This window comes from Furipterus horrens, unplaced genomic scaffold (assembly GCF_987537825.1).
Source record: "Furipterus horrens unplaced genomic scaffold, mFurHor1.1.pri manual_scaffold_8, whole genome shotgun sequence".
Classification (NCBI taxonomy): domain Eukaryota; kingdom Metazoa; phylum Chordata; class Mammalia; order Chiroptera; family Furipteridae; genus Furipterus; species Furipterus horrens.
Window position 1 is genome coordinate 29288549 of NW_028327178.1, and position 16721 is coordinate 29305269.

Here is a 16721-nt window from a genome sequence, read left to right on the forward strand (position 1 = left end):
TTTTTTGTAGGCTTTTAAATTGGAATGTTACCTAATAAATTTCAAGCATTTTTTCCCCTTCAAAGATAAGTCCATTGGTATTCCTCTGAGTAAAGCTTTACTACACCCAATTCTTTGGCCTGTATACTAATATTACCACTGTTCCAATGTATTTTCCAATTCTTTTTAGTATTTACTCACTGACTAAAGATTTATTTAGCATATAATAGCATATTTAAAATTTTCAAGTGTACGAGCGATTAAAAAATTAGCTTTTTTTTGAAACCATTTAATTTATTCTTGAAGTACATTCACTCACTGTTCTCTTACTAAATATTTTTTGGTTTTGTCTGAATGTAATCTTTACTTTATCTTCATTTTTTGGTCCTTTTGTTGTTTGCTAAACATGTCTGTATCTCACCTTCATTCCTAAATGACAAAATTTTGGCTGGCATCTTTTTTTTTTTCTTTTTAAATATATTCTTCCAGGTATTTTCTTCAGGCTTCTATTTTTGCTTTTGAGAATTTAGCTGCTTTGTTTTTCCTGCATAAAAAATTTTTTCTATGACTTTTCAGTCTCTATTGATCTGCAGTTCCATTGTAGTTTCTAGGTTATATCTAGATATCTATCTCTTTTTAGTAATCTGTTCAGAATTCTGAGGTTGCTGTTTTTATCAGTTCTAAAAACAACTCTTAAATATTGCCTTTTCCCATTCTCCATAGCCTTTTCTTAAGAACGCAATAGTTCCTAAGACATACAGGGGTGGGCAAATGGAAGTTTACAGTTGTTTGTATCAAAAAAGACATGCAGGATATGGTTATTACAATAGCTTTAGTAACTGTTTCACTTATGCACAACTGTAAACCTCCTTTTGCTTACCCATGTATGGTGACTTTTTATTTTGTCTTCAGTATCTCCTAACCTCTCTTTTGCATTTTAATTTCTCTGTCACTTTATGCTGCATTCTGGATGATTTTTTAAATTCAGTATTCTCTTTCATGAATATCTCTTGAGCCAGTGGTAATATGTGTTTAACACACCTATTGGGTCTCTCAGTTCAATGACTATATAATTTTTTTTTAATTTCTAAAAGTTTTATTTAGAAATTTTGAAAAATATGCCTGGTCATTTTTGAATATCTCTGTTCTATATCTTATTTTTGCCATTTTTTCTTTAAATCTACTTGTTTCATATTCCTTACCTGGTAAAATCAGTATATGTAGTATTTGGGGTATTATTCTGTAGGGTTTAATTTTTTTTTTCCTGCTAATATTCTCTCTCTCTCTGATGATAGCTACTTTCCTCATTTGGGGACTTTTGTGAGGCTGAGGTTTAAAAGTCATTTCTCCAGAGATTTTTTTTTTTCTGGTTTCTGCAGGTTAATGTGAATACTGGCAACCTAAGGTCACTTAATATTTGATTTATGGATTTTGGGGGCAGATAGGTTGTATTAGGTAATTTCAATCTCAAATAAGGATACACTTATGCTTAGGAAGTTTCAGGGGAAATTTTTTTTTCTTTCCAGCTCTGTGTAGATAGATAACCAAATACCCTACCATGTCTTTCTGCCAACGCCCCACCACCTCTTTTTAATTTAACCACAAAGTGAAGTGCCTCTCAGGATCCCAGGCTCTTTGTGGTTGTTTCTGATTCAACCTTCCTTTTTGGAATTTTTCCTAAACAGTAATTTTGATTGTTCTCTATTCCTGTGGTTCATTGAAGTCCAACCTATAGGTCAACATAATGTCCCTATATAGCTCCAAAAGTTTCTGTGTGTAGGCCAGCTCATCCATGCATTTAAAACATTATTAAAAAAAAAAAACCTAATGAGCACGACTGTGACCAGATTATAGTTTCTAAATACTATTTTGTACAAATGGCTGTTAAAGACTGGCTCAAGGAAAGTACACAGTGAGCCTGGCACATATTGGGCAAGAAAACAAGCAAACTCCCAAAGAATGGATATGTAACAAGGACCAAAATAATAATGAATATAATTGACTATAACCATTAAATATATGAAAATCTGTGACCTCATTGTAGTGTCAGAGAGCGAGGGACATACCACCAATGAGGAAATTATTACACTAACTCCTTATCCTCAAAATTAATAATTAAGGGCAAAGTTATGCCTTTAGCATAGCTCTTGGAGGAAGTATAGTTTAGCCCATGGTAATGAGATAAAGCTCTTTCTCTTTTTTTAATAGAAGTTTAAAAATGCCAGTTAAAAAGGAGAGGAAATGACTGAATTTGAAAATGACCATTTTGTAACTCTAAGAAAAAAGAATTCAGAAAAGGAACATCACTAGCGGCTAAAATCATTAGAAGAAATCTTGTTGAGGAACAAAATATGGAGACTCAAGTATCACTGCCCAAAATTACTTGCTAATTTCAATGGGCAGAAAAAAATACCTTTACAATGGAGAGACCTGGTAGTCAGCATCTTGACCACATGATGAAAGTAGTCTAATAGTGAACTGTGTGACATTGTATACCTCCTGATGAAGTATTGCTGACCAGGCTAAGTATTCATGCTCAAAGTACTACCCAGAATCAAATCAAGCCTTTACATTTAACTTTCTGATTGTAAAAATATAGGGGGTTAGAAAAACAAGAAAAATGACATTATGGAGAAAATGTGGGTCTCAGAATGTGGGATCTTGTTTATTTATACTGGCTAAGTCTCTTCAAAATGTCAAATGACACAGGGAAAGAAAAGTAGAAGGCATGATTTTTGACTGAATCCAAGTTTTAAAAAAGAGGTTAAAGTATATTTTGAAAAATATTGGGAAAATTAAAAAATTTGAAATGGAAAATTTTAACTATGATAATGATGTTTATATTAAAGTTCTACAAAGGGGGAAAATTCAATAGAGGATTGTGTATGTGTGTGTGATTTTAATGAACTGGTTCATGTGATTATAGATGCTTAGTGAGTCCAAAATATGATAGGAAAGAATGGCAGACTGGACCTCAGGAAAGAGTTCCTTTTGAGGCCAGACAGTCCAGTGGCAAAGAGCTGATGTTGCAGGTCAGGTCCAAAGGCCATCTGCTGGCAGAATTGTCTGTCTTCAGTGAGGTCAGCCTTTTGTTCTATTTAGGCCTTGAACTGATTGGATGAAATCCACCTATATTACTACTGAGGGGAATCTACTTTATTCAAAGTCTATTAATTTAAATATTAGTCTTATCTAAAAATACATTCATAGAAACATCTAGGATGTTTTCCCAAATATTACGGTACTGTGGCTCTGTCAAGTTGACATATAAATATAACCATCACATTGTTGTAATACGAAGAAGCAAGTTCTTATCCTTAGTAGATGCATACATAAATATTTAGCGATAAAATGTCATGATGCTTGCAGATTACTTTCAAATGATTCAGAATATATGTGCATATGTATCTGTTCACAAATATACATATACATTCACATATATACCTACAAATAAATATATATACATGACAAAATGTGAGCAATTATTTATTCTAAACATTGATTAGAGTAAGTTAAAGCTTTGGGGAATTATTTTTAAATTCAGACATTTAGTTGTTCAGTACTTTGGAGAGTTTTTCTGGATGTGTACTTTAAGATATATATACCCATAGCTCTCAATAAGTAATATAATTTTATTATTAATTGTTTTTGAGAAATGATCTAGCTTTATAATTCATCTAACTATTGTTAGTAATTTTCTATCACTTTTAGAAACTAAATTGTTAAAAATCAGTGTGTGAAATTACCTTTTCACAAAGCATTAAGTTAATGCTTCCATAATTTAGACTCTAGTTTGGTGGAATATGTTATAACTATTTTACAGAGTACCTGATATATGTCAAAGCATGTGTTCATGATTAATTTAATTAATATTTATGTTTCAGTAACTATAGATTTCATTTATTTATATTTTATTTTTTAATATGTATGTTTTTCTTTCATGTATTATTTAAAAGTAAAAAAATTCTATAGTATTTCATGTACTTATATTTATTTAGCCAGAAATTTAACTCCTTTGGTTATAAACAAATAATATTTTTTTCTACTTTGAAATATTTTTTTACATGAGAGCCTTTGCCATCCTTTTTTTCCCCTTAATTCTCTACTAACAGGGATGTGTAATTAGAAATATAGCAATCAATGGAAGAATAATGAGAAAAATTAATAAAAAGTTATATTTAGAAATTTTCCTGAAGAATAATAATTTGTTTCTATAGGTATTACTCTTTTGAATGCTGATAGCTGCAGTTATATGAAAATACTAAGTTCCCTGATAAGAGTATAGAATTCAAATATTCATTTAAATTCTAAATACATGATCACTTCAGGCATAATTAAATAACCTTAATAAAATTTAAAAAACTTAGTTAAGACAAGTACACTGAGATTTTAAAGTAAAGGACCAAAAATAATAAATTTTTGGTTATTTGGTACCTCAAATCTTGCCTCCCCATTATTCTTTGACTTTTACAGATGTCTAATTAAAATCACATTTAATTTGTATGTGATTACCTTTCTTAAAATAATCAATTCTACTCTAGAAAAAAATAATGGAGTACAATAAGTTTAAACAATATATTTTATGTGTTTTATTTCTCTTGTTTTCTTTATTATGCAGCAGAGGCATTTGATATTTTCAAAAAAAATATTCCAAATAGCAAGAAACTCATCTCTTCTCTCTATGAATATCTGGTAAGCAGAATTCTGGTTAAAAACACTTTATTCAAATAGATTCAATGTTTCCACTAAAGAATAAACACTTTGAGGTAACAGTATTTTAGCTTCACCCTTGTGACAGTGACCAGCTATAAAAACTCTTATTTATTAAGAGGTGAGAATGAAATTCAAGTATTGTAATTTACATAATTGTGAAACAATCAACATTCTAAAGCAAAAATAACTTCACAAATAATTTTAGATTCAAACAAAATCAGCTACCAGTCTCATTTTCCTATGGGTTTTTAAAGGCCAATATTGGGGCAATTTTAGGCACTATTTCAAATATAATCTTTATTTTTACTGAGAATATAGGAATAAGGTGAAAAAATAGTTTAAATAATGAGATTAAAACAGAAATTCTGGAATCAGAATAGCTGTGTGACATTAGAAAAGCAGTCATCTCAGTATCTTCATTTCTTTAAAAAGAGACAAAATAGTACCAATATTCCCTACATATTGCTCTATTGTTCAAGTTGGTGATGACTTAAAACTTGAATAAACATAAGAATTCTCAAGTTATCCTTGGTTATTGTAAACCTTAATACTGTCTCTGTGGCTTTTGCAGCTACCACCTCACTCTCTGCTTTTCCTACTACATATACATCTCTTGTTCACCAATACTAAAGACATAGCTTTCTAAGCCCAATCAGTTTTTTCTTTCTAGCATAACTATTATTCCTAAAATGTTTGCTCTGTTATAGCAGATGAGCACTTAGTAGGCTTGTACATTTGATGTAATGCTTTTCTCATAGAGGTACCAGTAGTTTGTTAGAAGTCAAACTGTGTGTATAACATAGTGACACTCCTAACTTTCCTTTCATGGGCCAGTTTTGAACAATAGTATGTTAGTTGACGTATCAATGTTTTATACTGTCACCTAGTGGTGATTGTTTGTCCACCAACAGCTTAATTTTGGCACAGTTGCCATTGTTATACAAATGTTTTTATAATTATTTGAATACTCTAGTCAACCAATTTTTATTGAATGGCTAATATCCTGTTTCAGGCACTAGGGCTACAGTAGAAAAAGAAAATAAGAAAACACAAAAACCAAAATGCCTGCCTTTGTGGAGCTTATATGCTACTGCAATTTGTTCTCTTTTCTAAATAAAAATGAGAGAAAAAAATAGAAAATTAAAGAAATATTTATTAATTGAGAAGTATAAATACATAATTTTATACAATTGAAACTAATTAGGTGCGAAAAGTGGAAAATTTTAGACGTGGATGAATGCCTATTAGGCAGAAGCTGTTCAACTATATTTAAATAATAATATAAAAATTCTGAAAATATATAACTCTCTAAATGAAAAACATTAAGGACTTCACAATATGCTATTCTAAAGTATTGTACACAAATACTCTATTTTAGATAGTTATTTATTTTCCACAGAGGTATGTGTTAGCAATTCTGAAACTATTTTATGTGTGTTCTGAGACTGAGAAAATATATTGTGAATAATGACAGCCAAAAGTCTTTTTTTTTTCCCCCCATAAAAAGTAGTTACAATACTTTCCCCTTTTTACAATTAGAATGAACCATGTGGTGCTGGATTGGAAGTGGAGGCATCTCTCTCTCTCTCTCTCTCTTCCTCTCCCCCATAGTCATATACGTATATATGACTATGAATGCATACATTTCTGAACTCTTCACAGAGAGGGCCTAGCAGCTAGACAACCTAGTAGCAATGAGCACACCTAATACCCAAGTCTTAGTTTCTAAATATCATTTTTTAATAAAATGAACTAGTACTTTTTTGGAAACATTAAGTCCAGGGTTGAGATAGAGAAAGTACAAAATTGAACCTGGAATGATGTGAGGTGTCGGAGAGTAAGCAAGTGGTCAAAAAATTATGGCAGCATGATTAAAAGTACTAGAGCCAAGTTGGAGTTCCCAGGGGCTGCATCAGGAACAATTACAGCAAAAACTAAATAATGATACTGATGAAGTATAACTCATAAAATAAAATTTTATGAGCTTATACTTGCATAAATATATAATTGAAATAAAAATTAAAGGTAGGTAAAGAATAGATAGCTCTTCATTATAATAAAATTATTTCAAGATGAACAATTTAAAAATAAAAATTAAATTAAAAATATTTTAATCAAGAAATATTTTATATGGTAAAATGGAGTCTTCTCTCCCAATCCCAGTAAGACATAAAACTTGTAAATTTGCCATTATATTTACATACCTTCAAACCTTGTATTTTAGAAACTCATTTTGCAACTCTTTGAGATAATCTCCAGAGTAACAGAATCATAAATAATGACTAATCAAGTATATATTTTTTATAATAGGTACAAAGTTAAAAGATAATTAAAAAAGAAAATTATACCTGGAATCCAGTGACAACTGCAATTATAATTTAGTGTTTATCAGTGGTTTTCAAACTTTAGGTAATATCAAAAGCAAATGGATAACTTGTTAAAATTAGATTTTTTTGGATCCACTATCTCAAGTTTCTGATTCAGTAGGTCTGGGAAGGGGCCTAAGAATTTGCATTTCTAACAAGCTTGCAGGAAAAGCCTGATAGGGTTGGTCCTGGGACCACACTGACAAACACTGATCTATATACTAGTTTGAAATTTTAGGATTAATGTATCACTACATCTCTATTATTTCTAGTGTATATAAACCAACAAAAAGGCTCATTTTCAGACTTCCGGCCAAGATGGAGGCGTACACAGACATGCTGCGTCTCCCTCCACAACTAAGAAGGAATACAACTACCTCAAAACTAGAAACAACCAGAATTTCCAGAAAATCAAAGTACATGGAAGTCCAGCAAATGAAGATATAAAAAAGAAATACTCATCCAGACAGGTAGGAGGGGTGGAGCCGGGGCAGAGAGGACATGGTGTGATGGTGGCAGCAGCGGCAGCAGCAGCAGCAGGCTGGCAGAAAGCGCAGTTCCATGTTTTAAAAGTCAGAAGGAACACCTGGGGAGCGTTACCCTCTTCTCACCAGACTGTGTAGCTCACTGTCCCAGAATCAGGGAAAATCAAGCCTCATTGCTTTTGGCTGTGCAACCCAGTGGGGGTTAGGGATGGAGGCAGAAAATACTGATCTCTCAGCAGAGTCCGCTTGTTTAAAGGAGCCCCACTGACCTAGAATGTCTGCAGACCCACCCACTCTTGGAACAACAGCCAGGGTAGCAGCTAGAGGGGCACCAGTTTGGTGTGAAAATGGGAGAGGTGCCTGGAAAAGGGGCGAGTGCTGGGCAACTGGCATTGTTCCCTCTCAGACCCCTCCCCTGCATACAGCGCCACAACGTGGTGAAACAGGTCACCCAGTACTGATGAATATCTAAGACTCCACCCCTTACAATGTAGTAAGAGCGACAGCTCTCCCTGGGACACGGAAGCAAACAAACACAGGAGACTTCCGGCCAAGATGGAGGCTTAGACTGACATGCTCCATCTTCTTCCACAACTAAGAAGGAATACAACTACTGCAAAACCAGAAATAACCAGAAGTACCAGAAAATAAATGGAAGTCCAACGTATGAAGTTGTAAAGATGTGATGCTCATCCGGACAGGTACGAGGGACGAAGCTGGGCAGGAGAGTTCAAGCTGTGTTGTCTGCGGTAGGAGCAGCGACAGAGGCAGGACAGCGGTAAGCACAGACACCCATATTTAGGGGGAGTCTATAATCACCTGGGGAGCACCCCTGACTGCAGACCAGACCTGTCAGCTTGCGATTCCAAAGCCAAGGAAGGCAGACCTCCATTGCTTTGGACTGTGAGGCCCAGAGGGGGTGGGGACGGAGGAGGATGCTCCCAGTCACTCATCGGAGAGTGAACAGCAGGAATCCATCTTGGACCCACACCCCCTCACAGAAAATGCCACAGCGTGGTGAGACGGGTCACCTGGTTGTGACAAGTGCACGAGACTCTGCCCTCTATAGCATAGGAGGTATGACAGCCCTGCCCAGGAAGCAAAGGTAAACACAAAACAGTCAGGGTGGCACAGATCATGATAGAGATCCCAGTGATGGAGCTGACCAGACAGCAAATATCTAATCTAACGAAGCAGCAGATAGAAAATCTTTCTGAGGCACAGTTCAGAGCTTTGGTTATAAAAATGCTTACAGACCTAACAGCAGATCTTAAGCAAGATGAGGAAGGAATGAAGGCTAGTCCTGCTGAAATGAACAAAAACACATACAAAAATAGTGGTGAGGGCAAGAAAACCAGGGATCATATCAACACATTGGAACATAGGGAAAGAACAGTCAACCAATGCAGAAAGAGGTAATGAAAAGTGAGGAAAATGAGGAAAGGCTCAGAAACTTATCGGACAGCTATAAGCGGGCCAACATCCCAATCATAGGGTTGCCAGAAAGTGAAGAAGAAGAACTAGAAATTGAAAAATTATGTGAAAAAATAATAAAGCATAACTTCCCTAACTTGGGGAAGGAAATAGACTTACAGGTCCAGGAAGCACAGAAAAGTTCCAAAACAACTGGACCACACCAAGACACATTATAATCAAAATGTCAAAAATTAAGGATAAAGAAAGAATCTTAAAAGCAGCAAGAGAGAAGAAGAGAATTATGTACAAAGGGGCCCCAATAAGACGATCAGCTGATTTCTCAAAGGGGACTCTGCAGGCCAGAAGGGACTGGCAAGAAATGTTCAAAGTAATAAAAAGCAAAAACTTACAGCCACGATTAGTCTATCCAGTGAAGCTGTCATTCAGAATAGAAGGGCAGAGAAAGTGCTTCCAGGACAAAGTAAAACTGAAGGAGTTCATTAGATCCAAACCACTGTTATATGAGATGTTAAAGGGACCTGTTTAGGAGAAAGAGGATCAAAACTATGAACATTAAAATGAAAACTGTATCACAGCAACCAACAACAGAAGTTAGGGAATTGAAACAAAGGCAGAATGAGTAGGCAACAAAAATGGGAAAAGAATTATAGATATGGGGAATATTTTGGGAGGAGATCAGTGAGGAGGGGGAAGGGGGAAAGGGAGGGAGATGGTACAGGAATTAAGAAGCACAGTAGGAGGAAGTAGAGTAGATAGGAGGATGTTGAGAACTATATGCACAACCAATGGGCATGGACTAAGGGGGGGTGGACAACTGGAGGGAGGGTGGTCACTGGGTGAGGGGAACAAAGGGAAAAGAAATTGGGACAACTGTAACTGCATAAACAATAAAGCATATTTAAAAAAAAAAAGGCTCATTTTAACTTTGTTTTAACCCAGTTGTTAATCCAGATACACCAGAATATAAATATTGTGAAACTACAAACTATTTTCATGGTGACCTTGAGATCCTAATGCCCAAAGTCATGGAATTAGTAGGTGGGGCCTTGAAGAGGTGCTTCAATCAGGAGTGGAATGTTCAGAAATAGGATTAGTGCTTTACATAAGAGACTCTAGAGAGATCCCTATCCTCTTCCACCATGTTAGGACACAGGAAGTGCTAGCTATCAGCCAGAAGGAGGGTCCTCAAAAGACTGGGACCATGCTGACACCTTGATCTTGGACTTCCTAACCTCCAAACTGTGAGAAATAAAGGTCTATTGTTTACATGCTACCCCGTTTTTAGTATTCTGTTATAGCCACCTGACTGGACTAGGACAGTGTACGATATGTAAGGTATTTGGAGATCTTCACTCCTGTTCATACAACAAAAATAAGCTGGACAAACTGAAAAAGAGACACTTTTCTTGTACCCATCAGAGAATTGAGGCTGGAGGACAAATGGTCAGCTTGGAGTCTGGAGAGACAGACACATCCAGCCAGATGCAGCTAAGACTTGCTAACTGGATGGAATCACTGCATTATAAAGTAGTAGGAACACTTAAATAGTAATTTTGATGAATTGCTGGAGAGTGAGAAAGTCACAGGGCCGTCATCTTAGAAGATCCTCCACATTCTCCTGGTATTTCCTTCCAAGAATCTCACCAGGTTCTGAGTTTGAATATCGAAGAAAAATATCCTCAAAACTCCAGCATGGGATGAGGAAGAATAATTATTGTGAAATAATGCCCAAAGCCTTCTTCAAAATAAACTTCAGGGTAGAGTAGAGCTTTGCCAGAGCTTTATGCCAGCCTAGGAAAGAGTACTTTAGCCTTCCTGTCTCATATAAAGGGGAAAAAAAGTCAATAGTGTTCAGAGCTTCAAGAAAATAGATTGAGAATGCTCTTGTCTTGGAAGGGTGAAGGTGGCAAGAAGAAATAAAAAGCTATACCAGTGGAAAACACTTTCGAGCATCACAGCCTTGAGATACAAAATTACAATATGCCCTCTCATCCATACCTTCCTGTGATGCTCATATGTAATGTGGCTGAGAGAACTGCAAACACAGTCTATGTATTTCTGAGGACTGGTGGTACTTAGGGAAAGTCAAAGTCAAGAAGGGAAAAAAAAGCAAGGACACTAGAGCACTGCGAAGCCACTGGCATCTATAGCTACAGCAAAGACTAAACATAGCCCAAGTCCTACCCAGATAACCATAAAACCTCACACCAATTGGAAGCCTATTTTCCTCAGTTGCTATTACCTGATACAACATGTTCATCTTTCATTTAAAAATTGCATGGCATTCCAAAAGGCAAGAAAAATGCAGGAAAAAGATCCAGGAAAATGGGAGCTCAGAGACCACCCAAGTAGAATAAATACAGCAAACAAAAACACCCGCACACAGCTAAACACATCATATTCAAACTGCAGAAAATGAAAGACAGGGAATATCCTGGAAGAAGCTAGAGGAGTGAAAACACACCTTATCTGCAGAGTAGCAGAGATAAGAATTATTGCAAACATCTTGTCAAAAATTAAGCAAGTAAGAAAATCATGGAGGAATCAAATTTCCAAGTGTTAAAAGAAAAAAAAAATCTACCAACTTAGAATTCTATATCCAGCAAATTGTCAATAAAAAGTCCAAGAGTAAGAAAGACTTTCTCAGACAAACAAAAAATAAGGGAATTTATCATCAGTAGATATTCCTGGCAAGAAATCTAAAATGAAACTCTTCACAGAGAAGGAAAATGACCTAGACCAGAAACTCAGATCCACATAAAGAATGTTGGAGAAGGAATTAATGAAGTTAACATAAAATATATCCCTTGTCTTTAAAAAATTTATCTAAAACATAACCATTGTTTAAAACAATAATAGTAAAAATGTATTGAATTATATAGCATCTCGGTATAGTAAATGAATGATGGTGATGCCACAAGTAATGGGAGGGAGAAATTGGTAATGCTTAATTATAAAAATGCCAAGGTATTTGCATTAAACATGAAGTGGGGCAGTCTTATTTGAAGGTTGATTTATATTAATTTAAAATGCATATTGTAAATATTAGGTCCACCATTAAAAGTTTTTTAAAGGAGTGTAATTGGTACATTAAGAGAGGAATTGAAAGGGAATCATGAAATGCTTCATTAAAAAAAGAAGGCCATAGACACGCAACAGTGATTGCAGTAGTTGTATGCAGAAGCCGGAGTGTAGACTACACATCCTGGAAGGACAGTGGCTGGGGTGAGTTTGCCTGGCATCGTGTTGTCTTTAATATTAGTGACTATTTTATGGAATTTGGAATTTGAATAAATAGCTTTTTACCTTAAATCTGTATTTCTATGGAATTTAATTTTTACTTTTTATGAAAATAATCAAGAATAAATGCTTAATTATTTAGAATTTAGCATTTTATGAAGTCATTTTTCTTCTATTTTGCTCATAAGGTTGCATAAGCATTCTCATTCTTCTTCAGCTTCTTATTTATATCACTTGATCTTTATAAATGTGTAAGACTTTATTAACATTAACATTGGCAAAGTCATTTACTTAAAAAATGTTTGCTCTTGAAATGATTGTAAATTCTGTTTACCAATGTGCTTAAGAATTATTAGAATATGTGTGTGTGTATAAGTCTATTAAATTCAAAATATAAAAGCATTTAAAAATAAAAAAAATAAAGAAAGCCAAAAGACAGGTGACAGAAGAAACAAAAAACAGATACAATGAAAACAAAAACATGGTAGATATTAATCCAACTACATATCATTAATCACTTTAAGAGTTAATGTTTAAAACACACTGGTCAAAAGACATAACTTGTCAGAGTGGGTAAGAAAATAAGACCCAATCATACATTGTAAATAAGAAACCCACTTTAAATATAAAGGCACATATAGGTTAAAAGAAAATAGATGGAGAAAGATACACCATCCTAACACTAATCAAAAGAAAGCTGAAGTACAAATATTAATTTCACAAAAGGCAGACATAAAAGCAAAACAAAACAGAGATAAAGAGGGACATTACATAATGATAAATGGATCAATTCCCTAATATTACATAATCACCACTAATATGTATACAGCTAACAACAGTCTCCAATACATGAAGCTAAAACTAAGAGAACTGAAGAAAAGATAGACAAATCAACTATTGTTATTGCATACTTCAAAATCTCTCTCTCAGCAATTGATAGAACAGGTGTAAATCACTAAGAATATAAATGATCTGCATAGCACCATCAATCATCTGGATCTAAGTGACATTTATAGGACACTCCATCCAACAGCAACAGGATGCACATTCTTCACAAGCTCATATGGAACATTTACCAAAATAGACCACATTCTGGACCACAGAATACATCTTATAATTTTAGAAGTATAGAAATCATACAAAGTATGTCCTCAGACCACATGGAATTAAATTAAATTAGAAATCATTAACAGAAAGATAGCTGGAATGTAAAACTACATTTTGAGTTGATTTTTGTCTAGGTTCATGTTTATGCATATGGACATTCAATTGTTCCAGCATCATGTCTTGAAAAACACCACATTTCTCCACTGAGTTGTCTTTGTACTTTGCAAAAATCATTTGGTTATTTTTTGTTTGGGTCTGTTTCTGGGTTGTATGCTTTGTTTCATTAATCTATGTGTCTATTCTTTCACCAATGGCTTATTGTCTTCATTATTTGAGCATTAAAACAGGTCTTGAAATTGGGTAATGTTAAGTCCTCCACTTTTGTTCTTCAATATCATATTAGTTATTATAGTTCCTTTAACTTCCATATAAATTTTAGGATCAGCTTGTAGATACTTGCAAAATAGCTCGTGATGATATTGATTGGGTTTGCATAAAATCTATAGATCAGTTAAGAAAGAATTGACATTTTAAAAATATTAAGTATTCCAATACATGAACATGGGATATCGTTCCAGTTTTAAAATATTTTCTTTGACTACTTTCATCAGACGTGGAGGCAAACAAACACAGGAACCTGTCAGAATGAGAAGACAGAGAAGTATGGCCCAAAAGGGGGAACGGATCAAGGTTCCAGTGGGAGAACTAAGCAATGAGGAGATAGCCAACCTAACCGATGAGGAGTTAGACAACCTAACAGATGTAGAATTCAAAACACTGGTGATAAAGATACTCACAGGCTTGACAGCTATGCTTGAGTATGGCAAATGCAATAAGGGAAGAAGTGAAGGCTGTGCTAAGTGAAATGAAGGAAAACCCACACAAAACCAAAAATGAAGGGAAGGAAACCAGGGTTCAAATAAATGATTTGGAACATAAGGAAGAAAAAAAAAACAGTCAACCAGTGCAGAATGAGAAAGCAAGAATTGAAAAAAATGAGGAAAACTTCCCAAATTTTGCAAAGGAGGTGGGCATACAGGTCCAGGAAGCACGGAGGGTCCCGGGTGAGCTGGACCCAGAGGGGACCACACCAGGACACATCATGATTGAGATGCCAAAGGTGAAAGATAAAGACAGAGTCCTGGGGGTAGCAAGAGAGAGGCGGAGAGTTGCCTACAGGGGTTGCCTATAGGACTATCAGCTGATTTCTCAGAGGACACTTTGCAGGCAGGAAAGGACTGGCAAGCAGTATTCAAAGTGATGAAAGGCAACCTGCAGCCAGGATTACTCTACCCAGCAAAGCTATCATTTGAAATGGAAGGGCAGGTGAAGTGCTTCCCAGACAAGATAAAGCTAAATGAGTTCATCATCACCAAGCCATTATTATATGAAATGTCAAGGGGACTTACTTAAGAAAAAGAAGATCAAAACTATGAACACTAAAATGACAACAAACTCACATCTATCAACAACTGAATCTAAAAAATAAAAACAAAATCCAACTAAGCAAACCAGAATAGGAACAGAATCATAGGTATGGGGATCATTTGGAGGGTTATCAGCTGGGAGGAGGGAGGGGAAGAAATGGGGAAATGGCGCAGGGACTAGGAAGCATAATCAGTTGGTACAGAATAGACAGGGGGATGTTAAGAATAATATAGGAAAGGGTAAAGCCAAATAACTTATATGCAGGACCCATGGACATGAACTAAGGGGGGGTGGGATTGCTGGAGGGAAGGGGGTACTGGGAAGAGGGGAGCAAAGGGGAAAAATTGGAACTACTGTAACAACATAATCAATAAAATATACTTTAAAAATAGCATTACCAAAATACATATACATATATATTTTTTCTTTGACTACTTTCATCAGAGTTTTTTAACTTTTCACATGTAGATCTTGTATAAATTTTGTTAGTTATTATACACAATTATTTTTATTTTGGTGCTTTCTGTTATTGATTTCTAATCAAAGATTCTGAATTTGTGCAGAAAGAACTCTAAATATTCCAGAGTGTTGACCACCAAACTGTTTAGAAGGCGGAGATTCCATCAAGTCCAAACTGATGATTCTCATTATCAGGGTCCAGAATACGTCCTACAGGGTATCAGCTCAGGACAAGAATAAAAGTGGTAGGGAGTGACTGATGTAGTATATTTGGATATGTGATAACTATATCCAAACATTATATATATTTTCCCTGCATGTACCCTAATCTTAGACTCTTTGAATATGTGTCAACTCTATACCCACCTATTCAGAGGGGTTCAGGTGGAGGCATTAGGTATGCTCATTAACATGTTCAGGGTACATGCATGGACTCATACATCTGAAAAAAAAAAGACTCATCATTGTTTTAATAAATGTAAAAGCTTCTTTGTGATGTTTCTCTTTTCCTTCAAGGCTCACTATACCTCCTGGTAATTTGAGATATAGGCTCTGCCTTTCATTCTGCAAAGGCTTGAAACAAACCTCAAGTGAAAATACTAAAGAATAGCAAGGAGATGGGGATTTTTCAGTAAAAATCTTATAAAGACAAGTTTGATTCTGACCTTGCACCGTGACACCTTGGAACAGCCTTCTTTTATCTTTAAGAGAGACTTCATAGAATAGGTTGTAGACACAGCATATTGATTTTTTAGTTTTGTGATAATGATGAGTTTGGATTTATGTCTGTCTACAGTCTTCTCAGGTCTGTATGTGTTTCTAAGATTCTTATGGGGTCTAAAGACAATATAAACAGCATTTTTAAAAACAACTGTATTGTAATGATGAGCACTGGAAAGACAGATGGAGGTAATTTAGAAGATATTCTTAGTAAACTCATACATTCACAAAACACGAAACACTTTACTGTACAAAGCACCTACTGATTGCTCAAATTTTCTTGCTTTGGCCATTGGGAGCTCTTGCAAATAACCCATCTTTGTTTTTGTCTTTTTTTTTAAGTTCTCTCTCTCTCTCTCCCTCTCTCTCCCTCTCTCTCCACTATCTCCTCTTTCCTCTCTCCCCTCTCTCTCTCCTTTCTGGCATGAACATATGCTCCAGGCTCATCTTTGTTTTTTCCTGCCCCAGTCCAGACATTCCTCTAAACAGCCCTGGTTCCTCCTATTTTTAGAAGGGTATTAAACACCAAGATGTGTCATTAGGTATGCTCATTAGTACTGGGGTTTTGTTACTCTAGGCGTTCTCAGAAAACAGAGCAGAAATGTGCATATATAGTAACTTGTGTCTATACATATGTATAAATATTTCCACATGCAAATATACCGATGTCTCCCAACTCTTATGCAGCTAATATTAACATGTAGGTGATTCTAACCTTCTCCCTTGCTTATCTATAACTTCCCACTAAAACAGTGAGATCTGGCTTCAATCACCTGACATCCATTTA